This window comes from Furipterus horrens, unplaced genomic scaffold (genome assembly GCF_987537825.1).
Source record: "Furipterus horrens unplaced genomic scaffold, mFurHor1.1.pri manual_scaffold_4, whole genome shotgun sequence".
Lineage (NCBI taxonomy): Eukaryota > Metazoa > Chordata > Mammalia > Chiroptera > Furipteridae > Furipterus > Furipterus horrens.
The window spans coordinates 43867349-43889668 of NW_028327174.1; the positions used below are offsets into that span (position 1 = coordinate 43867349).

The following is a 22320-nucleotide window of genomic DNA, read 5'->3' on the forward strand; positions in this document are numbered from 1 at the left end:
TTAAAATAAAATAGATTGAGGAGGTAAAGCAGCTTTGGTAAACAAGCAGAGAACCTGCGATTATCTGCCCTTTTAATGCTTTAGATGATGTCATACAAGTTCAGCAAAATGTTCTTTTCCATTTTAAAACCAGGAAATCCTGAAATCTCTTCCCTTAGGAGGATCTAAAATCAAATAAGGTCGATTCAGTGAAGCTCACCTAAAGCAAATAGACATTTATTTGCAATCTTTTCCCTGCAAAAGTCATTTCTGGATATTACAGAAATCAGTATTGCTTTTCAGCCAGAATTTAGAAGCATGTACAATGATACTCAGTATTTGGGTAGATGGTTTTGTTGCTCTTATTGTTCATACTAATTTTTATCCCCTCTCTAATAAGTTGATTGAAAAGTTTTATTTTCCCTGGAATAGCCATTAAGTTTTGTCTACTCATACAAAGTAAGTTACAAAACTGAGTCACTTATCCCAATAATTCAAGATTAAACAATGTTTTTCTTTCAGTTAATACATAGTTTGGGTTCGGGGTCTGGAATTACCTTCAGCTTTTCATTTAACTCGTGCCTTAAGTTTTATTAAAATAAACCTGTGTGCTAGGGGAGGGCTTGAGAGAGAGACTTGCTTAGGCTAAGCAGGTTAACAGTAAAAACAAATCCTTTCAATTAATCAGTGTATAATTGAATATTACATCACAGACAGATTTCTTTTCATTTCTGTAAAGCCGCTGTACCTGAGCCACATCTTCTTTTTTGACTGATGGCTGACAGCCTCAGTGTGGTGACAGACAGTCAGGAAGGCTCAGACGAGTCCTCTGTAGCCTGTCATCTCAACTAATCGCAGCATTTTAGTCATTAATTTGCTGTCAGCTGTTCCTCTCTTGCCAAAGTCACCTTTCTGACTGATTGGAATAAAGAATGTTCCTGTGAAATTTAAATGAGAAAGGAGTTATTTTGACAGGCTTTCACGATGAGAGAGGATACGTTTGAGAACATGTGCATGGTTCGCGGTGGGAGTGGAGACACAGGGGCTACACCCCCAAGATAATTTACCAAGCTTAAGGGAGGATACTGACTCTACCCAGTGCTTCCCAGTCTGTTACGGTTGTGTGGCAGAAGTGCACACGCCACCCCTCGTGCCTGCCTCAGATTAGGCTGTGAAATCTAGTCAGCCCACTGCTATCGCCACAGATGACTGTGGCCACCACACAAAATGGGGAGGATTTAGAAATGCTGATTCTGTCTTTATGCACTATTGCACTCAGAAACGGACTGTGTTTCTGTGACCAGCTGAGATGACCCCAGTTTCTTCAGGAGCTCTGTCCTGACCCAGGAGCTCTGGGGATGCAACGGATGCCCACCTTCAGGAAGGACCAGTTTTGTGCCCCTTAAAGAATATTACAGGAAACTGAGATCGAATGGCCAAAGAGAGGACTTTATCTCAAAAAGAATGCTTGTTCCTCCTCAACCTAAACAGGAATACATATCAGCAGGCAGTTGGGAAAGTAGAGAGAAAACTCCTTTCATTCCACTGCCATTCGTTTGTATGGCAAATATTTAGTTAGCACTTAAAGCTGCCAGGTTCTTATCTAAGTTGAGGACTGATGAAGCCCCTGCCCTAGTGGAGTTTAACCTCTAGGGGAGAGTGTTAGACAATAAACAAAAAAGTAACACCACAGTACATTAGATGGTGATAAGGGCTCATGGAGAACAGCAAGCATCGGTGTTGGGATGGGGTGTTTCTATCTTATTGAGGTGGTCAGGGAAGGCCTTTTCTATGAGTTCTAAAGGAGGTAAGAGAGCTAGCCATGTGGATATCTGAGGGAGATGCTTTCCAGACAGAGTGACGGGCAGCACAATGGGCCTGAAGCAGGACCGAGCCTGGCAGGCGGGGAAGTCAGAGTGAGTAGGGGCATGTGTTGGGGAGCCTTTGGCTTTTACTATGAGATGCGAACTTGCTGGAGAAGAAAGATTAGGGCCATGGTGTGAAGCCCTAACAAGATGCCTCTGGCTGCTGGAATGAGATTGATGGTGAGGAAGCACAGGCTGCAGCAGAGCAGTCGGGTGCAAGGAAGGTGTGGGGCTGGATCTGGATGGCAGTGGGGGCAGCACTAAGGTAGTCTGAACACCACCACCCACTCCAGCCTTCAGGTCTACCTAAATGTCTGTGTTTCCGTTACTTGCCTCAGATCTTTAACATACTTTATACTATGGTGGGTTTTATTTTTTCTGTCTTTTTAAAACCAAAACATCATAAGCTGCAGTGAAACACAGCTTCCTACACTAGCATAGTCAACCCACTCATTACAGGACTGAAAGTGTGCACAATTGCAGTTCTGAACTTGCTAAAATGCAAACTATGCAACCATCTAGGTTCTTTTTTAAAGGCCCACTTACTACTATTGATTCAGTGAAACAAAGCTGATCTATCTTGTGAATATATATTTGGGGACTTTTAATGCATGGATTATTGATCAAACAGACTAAAACAGATCTGACTATCTTGTAAATACATATTAAGGGACTTTTTGACACGCAGGTTCTTGCACTGGTAGACTGTAACAGCTCCCTTCAGAGCCATGGCAGACAGCAAATGCTTCTTTAGAGATGTTATAGTCAACATGTCAATGTTATGGTGACCGTGGTATATTAGGGACCTCTGTAAAATTTTAATGACACCCATAGCTCACCATATTCTATCACTACTTTACCTAAGAAATTTTTTTGACAGGATTTAAAATTTTCCCACTGTGCTTCAGAAAAGTCTCAGAGGACTAGCCTGCAATTAAAAGACTCACAGCTTGAAATCTGTTCTCTTTTTAAGATGATGGCACTTGCTCTCTAATTAAAAATGATAAATGATTTTAATTTTATTTTTGAGTGAAAAAATAAAATAAAAATATTTTTAAATTTAAACAATGCACCCTTCATAAGAGGCAGGATTTTCCACGCCATCAAAATACCACTGAGGATTAAGCATCTTCTCTTTATTTTCAACTTTGTTCATTTTTTTCTAGAGCCACCTAAAGGTTGAAATAAATCATAAATAGCCCTTAGCAAGTCAGAGACAGATCTCAAATCCAGCCTCTACCAGAAATAATTTAAAGGGAAAAGCTTCAAGAAATATAGCACTCTTTGGTCCAACTCCTAATAAAGATATGTTTGCCACTGCCTGAGTACAGGATGTTAAACTTTGTGTAGTATTTTTGCCATTAAGTCTCAAGTCAGTGCTGATGGAGAAGAGTCAGAGAGCTAATCAGTGCAACATTTTGATAGTATGAAACATCACGTTTACCAGGACAAGAAAATAATTTAAGCAACACTTCTGAGCCTGCAGATTTTCATCACTAAAAAGTGCTACTTGAAATCATTTTTACTGCTAAAATCAAGTTGAAGAAAACATGTTCAACAGCCTAAATTAAGTATACTTAGCGTTCCCCTCATGTGTGCATTGTCATCTAAATGAAAAGGAATTTAGCAGTTTGCTTGAAGAGGTATTCAAGGTGGCAAAGAGAGAGGACAAGTATATGTAACAGTTCAGAGTACTGAAAACCAAACATGGGCTAGTGCCTGTAAATAAGAAAAAGTAGCATATTGATTAGCTTCCTCTTGGTGATTCTTATGCAAAGCATAATTAAACCCTTATGCTGTGCTGAGTTGTGTCCTTTGCAAAATTTAGCTGGATCTCTATGAATTTGTGCAGAATATTTGTGAGAATTTAAGTATATAATCTCTCTCTCGCATAATCAGGGAAAAAAGAATTATGAATCAAAGAGATGTTCATTCCAAAAAATAACAAGTGCATGAGTATTGATGAGATTTCAGTAATATCTCTTTGAGCAGCTTCATGATATGTGAAGCCAAATCTTCCTGGTGTGCAGGTGGAGAGCTTCTTGGCTCCTTTGTAGGCTGTGAGGGTAGAGGCCTTATCTGCCTGTTCCTCATTGCATCACATTGGCTCTTTCACAATGGGTGCTCAATATTTGATGAACAAATAAATGAAGACTCCCCTTGCTCTCTGCTTGGACCAACCTCTGGGCAGTGCAGTACCTTTCCTCCTTTGTATGCAAGGGAATTGGAAAGGAACTTGGGACCACCATGAAGTTACAACAGCTTTCCTTTTATAACAGGTATTTGTTCTTTATAAAATGGGTTCTAATTCTAGTACCATATTTGTTTTAGTTAAACACTTTGAAGGAAAGGGCCAAAGTTGGGGTGGGGGTGAAAGGGAGAGATAAGTAAGAAACTAGAATTTAAATTGTCTCCATGAAAATTCATCTTTGTGACTATCATTTAATAAAATCATAGAATTTTATATATGGTATGAATTTGACATGTTCTCTAATCTGCCCTGGACCCTTTTATAATTTCTTCACTAAGGGATAACTCAGCAAATTTGTGAAACACTACAATGGACAGGCAACTGAGCGCCTCCCCAAGTAGCCAATTCTGACTGACTGGATATTCAGAGAAGGAAATGTGTCAGTGGGTTTGAAAATCAGTAATGGAAGACATATATTTAGAAGAAATATATGGAACATAACTCATAGAGAGTCTATATATATTATCCTTATGTTGTGGTGGATGCCAGAGAAAGACAAAATAGTGTGTCAAATATGAAACTTTAGAATTCAGCATTAATTCACTAAATACTTTATTATTCACCAGTCTCTTTTCTTCCACTTGCTAGTCACATTTAAGAATTATTAATGAAATATCTAAAACAATTTTATACCACTTACTACTAGGGCAATAAAATCATCCATTTAAACAATCACCTTCATGAGTTTCATTCTGTTGGAAAATTGATTGAATTGAAAAGTGATCTAGATGAAGTGTGAAAATATTTTTATTACTTGAACATTTAAGATAAGATGGTATCCATAGTCAGTTTGGAGTTGGTTCATTGAAACGTCGATTAGTGACACCACCATTTCTCTATTATATCAGCTTAAAATCTTAATCATGGAGATTAAACCAGTCAGTTGTTATATATGCAGGCTTATATTTCCAGACACTCTGAGGCGCGCTCTTCCTTCATAACACCACTGCCTCATCCCTTGTGTAGAACATCGCCCTATTTCTAGGCTATTTCTTGGTCTCCTCAGGCCAGTCGCTACTTGGTCTCCGCAGTCCATCCTATTCACCATTGTCAAACCAGTCCTCCTCAAGTGCGCTCCTCATTGGATCTCTCTATGTTCACCACTGTATGATTCTATTTCTTCAATTAACTCCAAAATCCTCTTCCTGGCATTGATGGTCCTTTGTACTCTGCCACCACCCTGCTTTTCCAGGCATTCTAGGCTCAAACTCCACAGCGCAGCAATGCTCAGAGGAAGCCCCGTGCTTTTTTTCTCTGTGCCATTACTTACAGGCCTCGCTGCTCCTCTGATGCCTTTCTCAAATTTCTTTCTCACCACTGAACTCCCATATCACATTCTATAAATATATATGTTTGTCATAATGCCCTGGTTACCATTTATGTACTCAACTTTTTTTTCTAGTTTTTCTTTTTAATTATCTATCACCAGGAGAGCATAGCATAGGCCCTGGCTGGCCAGCAGGCAGTGGGCACTCAATAACATTAACAGGATGAGTGAAGAAACTGTTGATCATTGCTGCTACTGTTCTTATAGTCTCCTGAAAACAAATACAAAGGGTTAAATTAGGGGAAAGGAAAAGAGAGCTGATAAGGAAAAGAAATTTAAAATAAAGTGTGAAAGTCTTTGTTTTTTTTTTCTCAAAATAATTCAATTAACAGCTTAGAAATTAGAGTAAACAGATTGAAGCACACACTTATGCCAGATCATAAAAGAAGACAATTTGCGTTTTTCGTTGCCTTTCCAACAAGGATGATGTGCATGGAGGACACTAGTAAACAGACTCACTAATTGACGTAGGTGAAAAATGATTGGGGTTCCATTCATGTTAAGATAAACATGCATCCTGGTTTGCCCTAAGCCATCCCTGTGTTTGACTAATGTTCCAGTTTAACTATGACTAGCATCCTCTTTCACTTTCAAAAATGTCCTAGTTGCACAATGCATTATGTGGTTGTCCTAGTTTTTATACCTGTTGAACCTTAATTGAGGCTGAGATTTTGGAATCACATTTTATATAATCCTAATATTTCAAGCAAAGATGACTGATAATTTATTCATTTGAGTACTCAAGTTTATTAAGTTGAACAATTTCCCTAAGTTTGGACTTTCTATTTAAAAATAAAAATTAAAAAAAGGTCCTCCTTAAGGAGTGACTAGAAAGAAAATGCCACAAAGTTGGAAATAGTCATCAAAATTATTGTAACTTTTAGATTTCTTACTGAAAGAAATGAGATAGTATCGATGTTAATTTGATCATGTAATTTCATAAAACAAATATAAAGCAAATTTATTTTCCACCTCAGTGATTATGACAACACTAAACCTTATTTCCTAAGAAAACAGTGAAAAGTAAATTTAACTTTCCAAATAGGTTATTAAACAATGTAACCACGGGCCCATTTATTTTACTAGGAATCTAGATATAAAAAGAAGATTCCTTACATTATATATATGAATGTTATCAAAATGCTAACATTCAATTTTTGTTTGAAGATAGCCATGATACATAATCAGATGATTGCCTTGCATTACTGAAAGGTGTTTGTGAAAGGTTGTGTTTAAGGTGAACATTTGCATTTCAAATTATTTTTTCCCAATAACTTCTATTCTGCTTTGAAAAACTATTTTCATAGGGGCAAAGAAAGAAGAGATGTCTTTTTAAATATAAAGTAAGTCACAAATAAGGACTTCAATATTCCTACAGAGGCAATATAATCCAGTGGAAGGAATCCAAACAGGGCTTCTGGTTCCAGTTCTTACTCGTCTCTTGAAGGGACCGTTTGCTTCTTGAATCACAGAATCCTCACATGTAAGCTTCATGGGATATCAATGTTAGTTTGGAATAATTTCTCATCATCCAATTCTCCCATGATTCTAAATTAAAGGGAGACAAATGCACAGATAAATCCTTAAAATTTTTACAAATATTTTAATATTTCAAACATATCAACCACATTTAATAGGTTTTTATAAAAAAGGGTACATACACTCACTCAGCCACACATTGGTCAGTGTCTAGTATCATATTGTACCAATTGATAGCAAGTAGTACACCTCTTCATATTATATGACATTAGCTTTAGTGTTTAGAACAAGTTAACTCATAAACTTCCCAATTCAAAATGCCTCCAGCTTTGTTCTTCTTTCTCAAGACTGTTTTGGCCCTTTGGAGTCTTTTATGGTTTCAACAAATTTTGGGATTTTTTTTTCCATTTCTGTGAAAAATGCCATTGAAATTTTGAAAGAGGTTACATTAAACCTCTATGTGGCTTTGTATAATATGGACATTATAACAATATTAGTTCTTCTGATCCATGAACACAGGATATCGTTCCATTTATTTATGTCTTTTCAATTTTTTAATTAAAGTCTTATTGCTTTCAGTATACAGGTATTTTACCTCCTCGGTTAAATTTACTTCTATATGTTTTACTGTTTTTAATGCTATTGTGAGTAGGATTATTTTGTTTTTACTCTTATTTTGTAGTTAGTGTATAGAAACTCAGCTGCTTATGTTGATTTTGCATCTTGCAATTCTACTGAATTGTTTATTAATTCACATAGTTTTTGGTAGGATTTTTAGGATTTTCTACATATAATATTATATTATATGCAGAGACAATTTTCTTCCTTTCTGATTGGGATGCCTTTTATTTCTTCTTTTTGCCTAATTGCTCTGGCAACAGGAGTAGTGAGAGGGGTACCCTTGCCTTGTTCCTCATTGTAGAGGAAAAACTTCCAACCTTTCACCACTGAGTATGTTAGATGCAGGCTTGTCATATTTAGCCTGTATAATGTTGAGGTACATTCCACCTACACCCAATTAGTTGAGAGTTTTTAGTCATGAAAGGCTGTTGAATTTTTGTCTAATACTTTTTCTGCATCTATTGAGGTGATCATATTATTTTTATCTTTTCTTCTATTAATGTGGTGTATTGCATTTATTGATTTGCATATGTTGAACCATTCATGAATCTCAGGGATAAATCCCACTGGATAATGATGCAAGGTTCTTTTAATGTGCTGTTGAATTCAGTTTACTGGATTTTGTTGAGAATTTTTGCACCTATATTCATCAGGGATATTGGCTTGTAGTTTTCTTGTTTTGTGGTGTTTTTATCTAGTTTGGGTATCAGGGTAATACTGGCCTTGTAAAATCAGTTTGGAAGTATTCTTTTCTCTTTACATTTTTGGAAGAACCTGAGAAGGCTTGGCATAAATTCTTTAAGTGTTTCATGGAATTACCAATAGAATCATCTGGTCCTGAGTGTTTCTTTATTGGAGGTTTTTAATTACTACTTCAATCTCCTATTCATTCATCTGTTCACATTTTTTTATATCTTCATGATTAAGTCTTGGTAGATTATATTATTCCAGAAATTGATTCATGTCTTCTAAGTTATCCAGTTTGTTGTTGTATATTTATTTATAGCAATCTCTTATGTTTCTTTGTATTTTGTGGTCTGAATTATGTTTTCTCTTTCATTTCTGATTTTGTTTTGAGTCTTCTCTTTTTTTCTTAGTCTGGTAAAGGTTTGTATATCTTCAAAAGGTCAGCATTTACCTTCATTGACCTTTTCGGTTGTTTCTCTGGTCACTATTTCATTTATTTCTGTTATATTCTTTCTTCTGATAACTTTGGACTTACTCTGTTATTCTTTTTCTAGTTCCTTGAGGTATAAAATTAGCTTCCTTTGAGATCTTCCTTTTTCCTTAACGTAGGTTTTTATCACCCTAACTTCCATCTTAGGGCTGCTTTGGCTGCATCACATAGATTTTGGCATGTTGTGTTTCCATTTGTTTCAAACAATTTTTTGATTTCCCCTTTGATTTCTTCTTTGACCATTGGTTGTTGAGCAGTGTGTTTTAATTTCCATATATGTATGTGAATTTTCCAGCTTTTCTTCTGCTATTGATTTCTATTCTTGTACCATTGTGGTCAGAAAAGATACTTAATATGATGTCAGTCTTCTAAATTTGCTAAGCTTGTTTTGTGAACTAACATATGATTTATTCTGAAGAACATTCTGTGTGTGCTTGATAAGAAAATGTATTCTGCTATGGTTGAATTGAACATTCTGTATATGTGTGATAGGTCAATTGGTCTAAAGTATATTTCAAGTGCAATGTTTTTATTGATTCTTAATATTTAATTATTGAATTTCAATGTTTCCTTATTGATTTCTTATTGATTAAATATCCATTGTTAAAAGAGGGTTATTGAAGTCTTCTATAATTATATATTATTATCCATTTATCTCTTTAGATTTGTTAATATTTGCTTAATATACTGACCTCTTTATCATTATATAATCACCTTCTTTGTCTATTGTTACAACTTTTGACTTAATGTCTATTTTGTGTGATAGAAGGATAACTACACCTGATCTTTTTTGAGTTTTTACTTGCATGCAATATTTTTTTTCATTTCTTCACTTTGAGCCTCACTTCTTAACGCTGAAGTGAGTCATAGGCAGCATATAGTTGGGTCTTTTTGTTTTTTTAATTCATCCAACTACTTTGCACCTTTTGACTGAATAATGTAATCCATTTAATTTACTTAAAGATAGGTGAGGCCTTACTAATGTCATTTTATTAATTACGTCTGGTGGGCTGTTTTATAGTTTCCTTTTTTCCTTCTTTCTCATTTGTTCTCTTCCTTTGTAAATTGATGATTCATTGACTTTGCGATGGAGGTAGAAATAAAAACCCTGTATTATGCATCTTTGTCATTCAAGTACTTAGTACATAGAAGAATGATTGAAGCAATGACTAAATACTTACAGGCTAGCAAACCTGAAGTTTAAGTTTTTAAGGGGATTTAGAGCTGAAGCTCTTCAGACGTTCTCATTTTTCATACAGTTATTTAATTCTTCAAATTAAATATTAGGAAAAAGTTGTAATACTTTTTCTAAGTTAAATTGGAAATAACATACATGCACACAAGTCACAAAGCCTCTGACTCTGCCTCTTCATTGGGCACTGGGGCATTTAGAATGTGGTGATGAAGGAATTAAATATTTTAGTTCATTTTAAACCTAGAGAAAAATATCATTAATAATAATGATGTTTACAGATGAAACACTGGGCAGTACTGTTTAGAAATACAGCAAGAAATTATCTATACTTATATTCATCATAAACAGAAGAGATTGGGAAAATATGAAGATGAATGGCAAAAAATTGGTATCATTTTGATTAGACTGAGATATGACCCTTTCTTATTGACATCATCAAATTTTAAATGACCAGATTTCCTCTCTTAGGACAAGATATTTAAGGCAATATATATTTGGACTTGGTGCTGATGCAAGTTCTGGAAGCCATTGTTTTAGAACTCAAACATAATTGGGAGGTGGAGTTCTATAGCAGAAATTAATCAGCAGCCAAAGTTGAAATTTGAGCAGTCTCATAAATACTCGTTTGCCTGTGCTTTCGTTTTGTTATTCTTGCCCTCTTGTAGGTTATTCTCTTTTCATATTTATATTTGTTTTTCAGTAGCAAAATGTTGAAAGCTAAATCTGTAACTTTTTTCTTTATTTGTACAATACATTGAAACCATTTATTCTTTCACTCTCCTGAGAACACTAAGTTTTAAAGCCACAGGTTCTTCCCAGCAGGAAATAAAAAAATTTATAGGAAGCAATAACAAAAAAAAATAGAATTTGCTACAGAAACCTTTTATTTTTTTAATGTATTTTAAAAGGAGAATTGTAAGGGATATTTTTTCAACTGTAAAATGAATTTTAGTAATCAAGTCATATTAAGAGATATTAGAAGCAGTTTAAAATAAAAATTGATTTGAAAACAATTGGACAGTGTTTAGACAGAAGAGAATTAAAATTCAGAGAACTTTGACGTAGTACAATTGAACCAGAAGAAGATTATAGAAGCACACATGATATATTTGACAAAAGAAAGATAAGTGCATGAAAGTTAAATATTTATCTATCACAGGCAGTTAATATAGCAGATGCTTGACAAGAATTTCTTTCTTCTCTTAAAAAAGAAACTTTTATGACTGTAAAACTAATAGATATTCATTACTTTATTTCATTATGAAAATTCCCCTTTGGCATGTAATTGAGTATGTGTTCTTTTTTAGAGTGCATAATTATCAAGAGTATATAATATTCCACCTTTTTCTTATAAATAAACTAAAAAGTGAGATTACCTGTAATGTATCTTACGAGAAAGTTCTGGAACTCCTAAATAACCATTGGATGGATAGTGTTTTTCCAAGAGGATGTTTATGAGTAACTGCAGGATCCAGGAACAGCTGTTGAGCCTTTTTATATCCAGGAAGCTCATAATCCTTAAAGAATTTTTCCTTTTATTGACTTATACATGAATACCTGCCAAATAAACACAGTGGTAAATCCTTTTAAACAAAAGCTTGAAATATGCTTTAAGAACATATGAGCAATCTAGTTGGGAAATTCTAAAGAAAACTGTGATTCCCTGAGTGAGAGAAGACACTACTCTTTCTAGTTAGGAAAGTTCTAACTGCTTCCTTTCTGATATGCACAGAAAGTAATAAAATCTCTCCCTCCAAAATGAAAGTTGGTGAAACTCTAACATAGTGTTGCTCTACTTAATATAACCCAGATGACTGTCAGAGTTCCCACTGCTTACTTCCGTGTTCATCTGAAGGTCTACATCTTTCAAATGATGTGTCTCGGGATTTATCCACCATACATATTTTTAGTGATGCAATTTCATGCAATAAAACCCAATGTTGGATGAGTAAATAAGTCCACAGACCAAGTGTAATTCATATAGATAGCAGCACATGTGAATATTCTCACAGAAGGAAATGTATTAACATTATTCCCATTTCTAAACCAGACGGACCATCCCAGACTCAGGCTCTCTTCTTTTTGTCTGTCAAAAGTAGTGAAAATTATATGTTCTCTCAGGGGCTTTTCTCAGGTGTAGAGACATTATTTTTAGAGTCATTCCCTGTCATTTTTCTTAATGATCTTGAACACATGCATAACTGTATAGTAGCCATAAAATAAAGTGTAGATGTCTATAACATAATAATGCAGGGTGAGCTGATGGCTCTCAGATTAATTACCTGAAAAAGAATCTAGAATATTTTATGACACCCAAACTATTTTGCTCATTGCTCATTTTCCAACTGTATAAAATAAATTGCCTTCATTAAGTCTTTATTTATTGTCCTCTATAAATAACCTACCGATTAATTTGCAAGAAAACCCTTCAAAATTTTTGTCCCCAACAAATGAAGGTCTGCTTACAGCACTCTGATTGACAGACAAATTATGTTCTGGTATATTTGGAACCAGCTCAAGTCAAACGCCATTGTTCAGCACTTGTGTGACCCCTCTTAGCCTTGGGTTCATCATCTGTGCAAAGATATCATTAATAATAAGTATTCCTTAATATTAAATGAGATGATATATGAGAACATGTAGTACTATGTATATATTATGTATATATTATAAGGGTTAAGTGTAATATACACATATATTACATTTAAGCACTATAATTCTCAATTTTATCATCTTGAGTTGAGAATACTCAAGGAAAATGAAGAAAATGAACCTTCAGGAGAGAAATTTTGTCTTATGGATGGTAGTGTCTAAGTACAAGCACGTGAAACATCAATTGTGAGTAGCACACAACAAAAAACAATCTGAGTGTCACAACAGGCCCAAATATACCTGTGTCCTTTATTAAGAAGAAAGGCCAAGAATGAAGCCTATTTGGATCTCTGACTTCCATCTTATTTATTCTTCCTTTTCCTAAACATCTTAAAAGAATAGTTTGGCTCTCTGCCACTTTTTTAAAATCTTATTTTATTTCTCAACACATTAAAATGAGATTTGAGGATGAAAATTAATAACTGAGCAACCATATCCCGTTATACCTTGTACTTGTTTATCCTTTCAGCAGTACTTGGTGCTGTTGGAAATCTGCATCTTCTTGAAATGCTGTTCCTTTGCCTCCATAACACCCCCCAGCCTTACCTTCCAATCCTATGGCAGCTCCACTCAGACTTAATCCAGTTTAGTATCTCTAAGTTCTGGGCTATTACAACCTTATCTCTTAGGGCTACAGGGAAGGGTAAGCAAGCTGACCTGTGGCTCTTGGTGCCCGGAGCTGGCAGGGAGAATGGAGCTGAAGGACTGTGAGCATCGCACCTCCACCCGCTGTGTGTCTGGAACACCAAGCTCAGAGCCTTGCTGGCTCTTTGTTGCTTTCCAGTCAATCCCCTTGGTTCTCATTCTCTCCTGTTTGAGCTTCAGGCTTTAATGTGATCCCTTCTGCTCTTCTGAGATTTCTCACAGTTTCCAATCCACCAAGGCTTCCTTTTCTTACTTTAAAGCATCATTGTGATTTTTAAAAATCATTTTTCTTATACACTCTAAGGTTTGGAACAGGAAAGAAGACAGTCTATGATAGAATCAATGTATGTTAGTTTCATCTGAAGCATGTATTTCAGAGGCAAATTTGAAGAGTTAATAATTGTTAGAATATGGAGGATTAAGGAAAGACCTAGCACAATATTAGATTCTCTTATCAAACATAAATTTCTGCAAATTAAAGAAATATTTACTAAATTACTTAAGTATTATATTGCTTTTTAAGTTTCATAAATTCCCTCCATCAGAAATTCATCTCAGTCCTTAGTTTTACAACTTTATGCACACTGTATTCATTAATTTAAAACTTCACCCTAATAACTTAGTGGGAATGTATATTGATGCAGCCAATCTGGAAAACGGTATGGAGTTTCCTCAAAAAGTTAAAAATATAACTACCGTATGACCCAGCTGTCCCACTTACAGGTATGCATCCAAAGTAAATAAAATCACTATCTCGGAGAGAGATCTGTACCCCATGTTCATTGCAGCTTTTTTCACAATAGCCAAGACATGGAAACAACCTAAGTGTTCATTGACAGATGAATAAAGAAAATGTGATATATATATGCAATAGAATGTTATTCAACTATAAAATAGAAGGAAATCCTGCCATTTACAGCAATGTGAATGGACTGAGAGCATTCTGCTATGTGAAATAAGCTAGACAGTGAAAGACAAGCACTACAGATACTCATTTATATGTGGAAACTTAAAAAAAAATTAAAGACTAACTCAAAAAAACAAATAGTAGAATGGTGGCTTCCAAGGAGTGGGTGGTGGGAGATATAGGGAGATGGTGGTCAAAGGGCACAACCTTCCAGTTACTGTATAAGATAAATAAGCTCTGGGGAGCCAATAATGATGGTAATTAGTGGTACTGTATTATATCCTTGAAAGTTAAGGAAAAATGTAATTATGTGAGGGAATGGAGATGTTAAGTAAGCTTATAATGATAGCCATTTCACAATATACACACATATCAAGTCATCACATTTTACACCTTAAATTTTTCTGTATGTCAATAACACCTCAATAAAAGCTGGGAAAAAATTTAAAAATAAAATAAAATTTTACTTTAAGGTCTCAAATCTTCTGCATGCAAATACAGATCATGATATTCCATAATAATGATAAAACATGTAGGCTTTTTAAATTTTATTTTTTGTATTACATTAAATTTTCTTTTAGACACAAAGATTTTGAAATGACTTCCACTTCTACTATGATGTATCAGATACAAAGTAAAACACTTTGAGATATCTGATAGCTACAGGCACTCAGGCAAGTCCAGAAAAAAATATTTTTGATCAACATGATATTTCAGATTCTATGCTGAGCACTGGCAAGCCAAAAGTAAATAAGATACTGTCTTCCATCAAGGAGCTCAGAACCTAGTTGTGGAAACAGGAAGCCATATATAATTACACTACTCTGTGACACATGCAATAATAACGTACATACATGGTAGAGAGAAACAAGCCAGTGACTGATTCTTTGGGGAATGGTCCGAGAGGAAACACCACCTGAGAAGAATATCGAACAAGCAGACATGTAAGGCAAGAGCAAGTGCAAGCTTGTGAAGGCTTCAACACGCACAGCAGGTTCAAGGAGCTGCAAATAGTTCAGTCCACCTGGGCAGTAAGTGTGAGAAATGACAAAAATTACAGGATGAGGCCGAAGGAGTATGGAGGGGCCAAGAAGGAAATGCCTTTTCTGTCATAATGTGAAACTCGCGCTTTATGCTACAGGCAATAGAAAGACAATTCCATGTTAGAAGAGGCATGATGGAGACAGACCGGTAGTATTTTAGATGGACCCATTTTTTTGAGAGTGTGAACAAATTTGGAGGGACAAAACCCAAAGAAAAGAGACAAATAAGAGGCCAGTTTTTAAAGTCCAGGTATGAAGTGAAAAAGGACTTGAACTGAGGTGGTGGGAATGGTATAGATTCAAATAAATAAATAAATAAATAGCCTTTTTTAAGTAGCAAAAACTATTTAGGTAGGCTGTTACCTTTCCCCTGAATGATAAATGGTTATGAGCCCTATTTTCTTTATAGTCAACTACTAACCAAAGTCATTCTGGCAAGCTTGACGCTTGCACGATTTGTCCTCTTTGATAAATGTTCCAGGGAGTCAAGACAGTCACCTGTCAAAATTGATAAGTGAGATGACAGCAGGGAAAGCAGTCGTATTTGTAATGTCACAGCTGCCAGCAGTTGCAGCCTGTTTACCTCTAGACTGGTCTGTCTCGCTCTGAGACTTTTCTCTTTTCACCCCAATAGCCCCAAAACACACCGAGGCCATGCTTACCAATGTGAGACGTTCATTCCAGAGTAGTCTGCGAGTGCAAGAGGAGGATAAGGAGCTTACTTTCATTAGGCTGTTTTCACAACTGAAGAGTTTCAGTAGCTTTAACAGGAAAAACATGAACTCGACCAATTCTCTGTAGGCATTTAGCAAAATAGGTAGTAAATTCTGTGAAATAGAAAAACCTAAAGGATTACTGGGATGCATACTTCTAAAATCCTAAAATGTTCATCACCTCATGCATGGAAGGTATCTGAGGAATTAGGAGCCATTTTTTATTAAAAGGATTTAGTTCTAAACAATAGTGGCTGATATTTTTAAATTAAATACATAGGAATGCACTTAAACTTCGTCTACTTTTGCAAAGGGAAGACATGAAAGTCTCAGGGGACCATCCAGCACTGATGAGAAGTCCACAGTACAATTCTGTACAATACATTTGTGTTCTTTCCTTGCAAATAAGATTGTAATTATCAATGTACATGAATACATTGCTCCCAAAATCTAGGAAAGAAAGACCCGAAATAGATCTAAGAGCAGCAGCAGAACTGTGGTCTGTCCGCAGTGTGGTCATTAGCAAAACTTCCTTTCACAGTGGAAAATCGAAGATTCTTAAAATGAACACTTTCTTTAAATGAGAGGTTTGCAATAGTTAGGAAAACCCTAATTAAGGTGGGCATCTGCTGCTTCTTGTTGCTAGACCATCCTGCCTCAAAACCATATTCAGAAGACTAAACTGAGTTTTTTTCTCTAGAAAGCAAAGAATGAATCTTCTGGATGACAATGTCCTTTAGCTTTCAGCACCCAGCAGTGAATTGCATGATTTTCTGTCACACATAAATTTTCAACAATTGTTACAGCCCTGGAATGTTCTAAAGGTCCTGCCTTTCCTCTGCTGCAGATGTTCACCCAACTGACAGTTAAATTTGGTTTTTCATTGAGATTTTTGAAGTCCTTCCTATAACACCTCATTTAAATTCTCCTGCTGAGATCATTCCAAGACCTAATATACTCTGTCATTAGAAAACGTTTTATAGGATTCAAATTGGCTTTTCCTATGTTGCATTTCAGCCCATTTTTCCTCTCCATTGATCATTATAAGAGTAATTTGCAGAATTTCTGCATTTTAGTCAGGAGCATTCAGAGAGCGACTACCTGGGGTGCTAGATACCAGAGGCATGGCTAAGCAGCAAAGGACAGCCTATGAGAGGGCAAGTGTATGTTCCAGAGGAGTGTGTATTTCTGGATTTTCATGTGTACATGAATCACTCTGTCTCTATATCATGTTTCTGTTCCCTTTATAAATCCGTGGAGACACAGGCTTTCATGGGTCCTTTCCCTCACACACGCACTTGTCCTAGATTGGATTTTGAGTTAAATGTAGATACACCTAATGGTATTGGAAGACTAGTAGAAGAGCACTCTAGTGCTGTGATAAGTCATGTGCCTTCTTTTGTTTCTAGAAATGATATCCCTAATATCTAGTGTCAGACACACTTTAAAGTTGTTTTATAGGAGTTCTATTGGATGTTTGCATTAATTCATATAATATTTTTATATCATAAAAGGTAATATTAAGATAAAAGAAATATCCAGTCTCTCCTCAGTATCAGTATCTATTATCCATGTTAAGTGCACAGATGACAGTTACCCAGTTTCCTTAGAGGACGCCTATGTTTAGATAAAACACAGACAGTAAAAAACAGTATTTTTCTGGCTGTATCCTTTTCAACAGTTTTTAGAGTTTCCCATATCACCTTCCCATATCCTTCCATAAGCTTCTGGAAATCTTTAGGGTATGTTTCAACTAAGCTCTCAAAACTGATTTTCTGCTATCTTGACAAATCATGCTTTCTGCTGGTCCTGATGTTCTGATGCCCATTGTCCATCCACCCTGTCTGACTGGCCTGGATGGAGCATGCCCATCACTGGGCACATGCCATGCCATACTCCCAGAGTCACGCCAGACAGAGAGGTGACCTTGACCTGTCTTTCTGCTTTCGGTGTTATAAAGAGCTAAAATATATCTTTTAGTTTCCTTTCTTTATTGAACCTGCAGGATAATGGCATAAGAATGTAATGGCAGGTCTAAAAGTCTGGTTAATACAATGCCACAATGTCAGCTTTTCTTCAAGCAAAGATGGATAAACATGTGTCTACTCAACACCCAGTTCTAAGGAAAAATGAAAAACAGCAACATTATCATGACATGGTAGTTCTGTGTGCACCTTTCCCTAATCCTGCCTCCTTACCTTCTCCCCTAGCAGTAACCACTATCCTGAATTTTATTTCCGTCATTATCTTGCTTATCTTTATAATTTTGTCCCATAAATTCGTAGCTCAAACAATGTGTTTCTATACATACAACCATACCAAATGTATTCTTCAGAAACCTATGCTTTTTACTCAAAATTGTAACCCCTGTTGATCCAACGTGTTATGTATAACTGTAATTCATTCATATTCACTGCTATTAATGCTTATGAAAATGGCATAGTGTATTTTGGTGGATATGCGTGGTTTCCGGTTTTATAGTACTACAATGCTGCTATGAACATTCTTTTATATATAGGCTAGTTCATATTAGAGCTCTCTAGGGGAACTTCTGAGCATAGAATATCTCGTTTACTGAGCAGTAAGTGCTTGAGCCAGTTCTGAGTCCTGCCTACATAGTGGAGGTGCTCCTGCAGCATCACATTCCCCAAACACTGACCATTTTCAGACATTTCATCTTACTTGGTTGTTTTAAAATGAATCGGATTGTGGTTTAAAAATCTTCATTCTCTTGATTGCTAATGAGGTTGAGAATCTTTTCCTGTTTGTTGGCTTATTTGGTTTTCTTCTTCTAGATAATACCATTTCATGTGTTTTGCTCATTTCTGTATTGTTTTTTATTGAATTTTGAATTCTTATATGTTGTGAAATCAGTCATTTATTTGTTTTGCAAATTTCTTCTCACAATTTGTGATTTTTTTTAAGGTCTCTGATGAAAAACAAAAGTTTCTATTTTAATGCAGTAAAATATATTATTATGCTTCTTTGTGCTTTTTGTATCTAGTTTGAAACATTGTTTCTGCTCAAATAAAGGTAGTTCCTATTTTATTTTTTACATTTTTAAAAAATGTTCTTTATTTTAATTTTTGAGTCACTCAGAATGTTTGTTTTATTATGGTTGGAGTTTGGTGCCCAAATTTGTTTTTTTTTTTTTTTTTTCCTCCAATATGGATAACATATACTCCTAGTCCTACTAATTTAAAGTCTACTTTTTCCTGAATGTAATTACAACTCCATCATAAATCAAGTTTTTGTACATGCGTGAGTCTGTTCCTGGTTTCTTCTGTCTGTCCCATGGGTCAATTTGTTGAACTGTATGCCATACTACAATCTTAAATTGTATTATAGCTTTATAAGAAGTCTTGGTAGCAGACTGAATAATCCATCTTACCTTATCCTTCTTCACATGTGCCTTCAATATTCTTTATCCTTTGCAGTTCATATAAAGTTTTAAATTAACTTTGCAAATTTACAACAATATTATGGGAATTTTGAGTAAGTATATCAGTTTGAAAAAATTACCTCTTTATGCTATTGATTTTTCCAGTTAATGAACAGGAGCTCTACTTTTCTTTTTTTCTCTGGGCCTTTAATGTCTTGCAATAGATTTTATAATATTCTCCATATGATGTTTAAACATCTTTTTATTAGTTTTATTCTTAAATACTGCATTTTTGTGCAGTATTATATAGCAGATAGAAAACATTCTCAAATCTCAGCTCTTTCATTTTCTAGTTATGTTATCTTGAGAAAATCATTTAACCTCCTTGTGCCTTAGTTTTTCATATGTAAAATGGAAGGGTGGTATTTCTTTATATCCCAAACCTTTAGAATTTTTGTGAGGATTAAATGTATTCTAAAGTAATTAAAACACTGCCTACTAAAAATTAAATGTATTGTGTTTGCAGTTACTGTGTTAAGGAGAACCTTTTCATAAAAGGTTAATTAATGCTTGAAAATAATATAGTACAGCATTTATTCTATAACTATACATTAAATCAAGCTTGCTAATGGTGTTTTTCAGATCTTCTATATACTTTAACTTATATCGCCTGATTTATCTATCAATTGCCATTATAATAATAGATTTATCAAATTCTAGATCTAATTCTATCATTTTTGTTTCTACAGTTTAAGGTTCATCCAAGTCCAGAATGTTTATTTCCTCTTGGTCAATTTAACTTTTCTTTAAAAAAATTATATAGTGACCCTGTTTATTTCTTGTGATGCTCTTTCTCCTACAATGTTCTACCTGATTATATAGCTACACCAACTTTCTCTTAGTATTTTGTGGCATATCTTTTACTGAATTATGTTTCACAAGTGTTTCTTATATTTCTTATAACTTCTTGTTACAAATAATTCTTGTACATTTTTAAGTAACTGAATTGCTGTTCCTTTGCATAAGTGGTGGTGATAGTTTGCATTTCTCCTAGGTAGGCTCTAGGCTTTGTCTCCTGTTTTTCACGCGCTTGGAACTGTGGACATTGAGGCCTAGGTTCACTTAAATCAGTAAATATCTCAGTGTTAAAATTTGCTTCATGATTATTCTTGTTCAAAATGTCACCTTCACTCATTTATTTTGTCCTCTATTTACTGTTATTTTGTCATCTCAGTAATATGCTAAAAATAATTTTTAGTTTTAGAGTTTATCAGCATCATTAGTTGTTTTGAGTAGAAAGGATCTACCTAGTACAACATAACTATCAATATGAAAGTCACCCTGGCTGGGTGACTCCGATGGTTAGAGCACCATCCTGTACACCCAAAGGCCTCAGGTTCTGTTCCCAGTCAGGGCACAAACGTATGTTGCAGGTTTGATCCCCAGTAGGGGTATGTATGGAGGCAACCAATCGATGTTTCTCTGTCACATCGATATTCCTCTCTCTCCCCGCCCCCACTCTCTCCCGCCCTCCTTCTTCCTCTTTCTCTAAAATCAGTGTGCATATCCTTGGGTGAAGATTTTAAAAGAAAATGAAAGTCTTGTTTTTTTAGTCCTGTTCCTTGTATCTTTATTTCCTTAGTATCAGTTTTCTTTTTCACAGGAGTACTCTTAAGATGTATTTTACAAATAGGTCCTAGGAGGTTATCTATACCAGTCTTATGTACATGTCCAAATATAAACAAGTTCTAATATGAAAGATCATAGGCCATAAACTGGGGCCGTCTTTGTGTTCCATAACAAGTAAGCTTGCATGTAATATGTACTAAAATAGAAATGTTGAAACTCCTTTGTACTCAGGGGGATGAAGAGTACACCTAGGTGACAAAGGAGCTATAGTAGAGGTAGGTTGTAAATGTATGCTTTTATTCAACAAATAGGCTCTAAGTACTCACTACTTGCTAAGTCCTACAAAGTTGAATATATTTCACACGTAGAATTTCAGTTGGGAGAGTAAATAAAGTGGCATACATTTTTGTTAGGAGGAACAAGATATGACAGAATGGAAATTATTCCTATTCCAGTTTGGCCAGGTCATCAGATCTTCCAGCAGAAGAAAAGGAGATGTTGGGGAAAACATTCTTTGAGATCAAATTACAGAAGACCTGGAGAGTCAATTACAGGTGTTTGCACTTCATTCAATAATCAGTAGGAACCATTTAGTGCTTTTGAGCATGGAACAATATATTCAAAGACTTATATTAAGAAGATTAATCAGTAATATTCCAGATGGATTTAAGGGGGTAGAACAGGTAGAAGGAGAAAACAAGGGCCTAACTAGAGAAGCAATAAAAGGAATAGAAAGAAAGGGAAAAGGGGAATAATTTTATAGATAATGACCAATTATTTGTAAAAGGCCTTATTTGAAGAATACAAAATAATCCTGAAGACTTAAACCAGGTTGGTTAGCACAATGGTGATGCTATTAGTCAGGTTGGGAAGATGATCAGGTTTGTGGAGAATCCTTCGGTCCAACCTGTTCAACACTGAGAGATCTGGCCCTAGTACAAGCATGAAGAACTTCAGGCACTGGCGCTCCACAGCTGTAAAGCTCAGCTGCACTTTGGTCTTAAAAATAAGTGAAGTTTAGCATATGTATCTCCTTTAAAGATAAAATAATATTTTGAACTTATGCAACAGTTTGCAATTGCAGACCCCCAGGCATTGAGAATTCATTGCCTGCATATTGTTCTTTATTTATTAGATAAGGCTTCGAAACCACTACCCCACATTTTCCAGAGACCCTATTCTATTTAGCAATTTTCTCTGTTGCTCATGTGTTAGGTAAGACATGCCTGTACGGCCATTTGAGCTTCTTACTCTCCCACAGTGGTTCCTTGATGTCTGTATTTAGTTTCTTTTCACTCCACTTAATTAATTAAATTACATTCTTTACTTGTTTTTTAATCAGTGTTTTCCAGTAAAAAAAGATGATCATGTAGAAGGAAGGAATAGAGATCTGCAGCTGCACAATACACATAGCATTAATGATTACTTTTTTCAGTGATTAATATTTGTATTTTA

At 35.3% G+C, this 22320-nt stretch overlaps 1 protein-coding gene across 1 annotated transcript in view; it reads left to right on the forward strand.

Annotated features, from left to right (window-relative positions):
• The window catches only part of PDZRN4 (PDZ domain containing ring finger 4), a 332872-nt gene that overhangs the window by 276161 nt on the left and 34391 nt on the right, over positions 1 to 22320 (forward strand). The gene's annotated exons all lie outside the window — the stretch shown is intronic.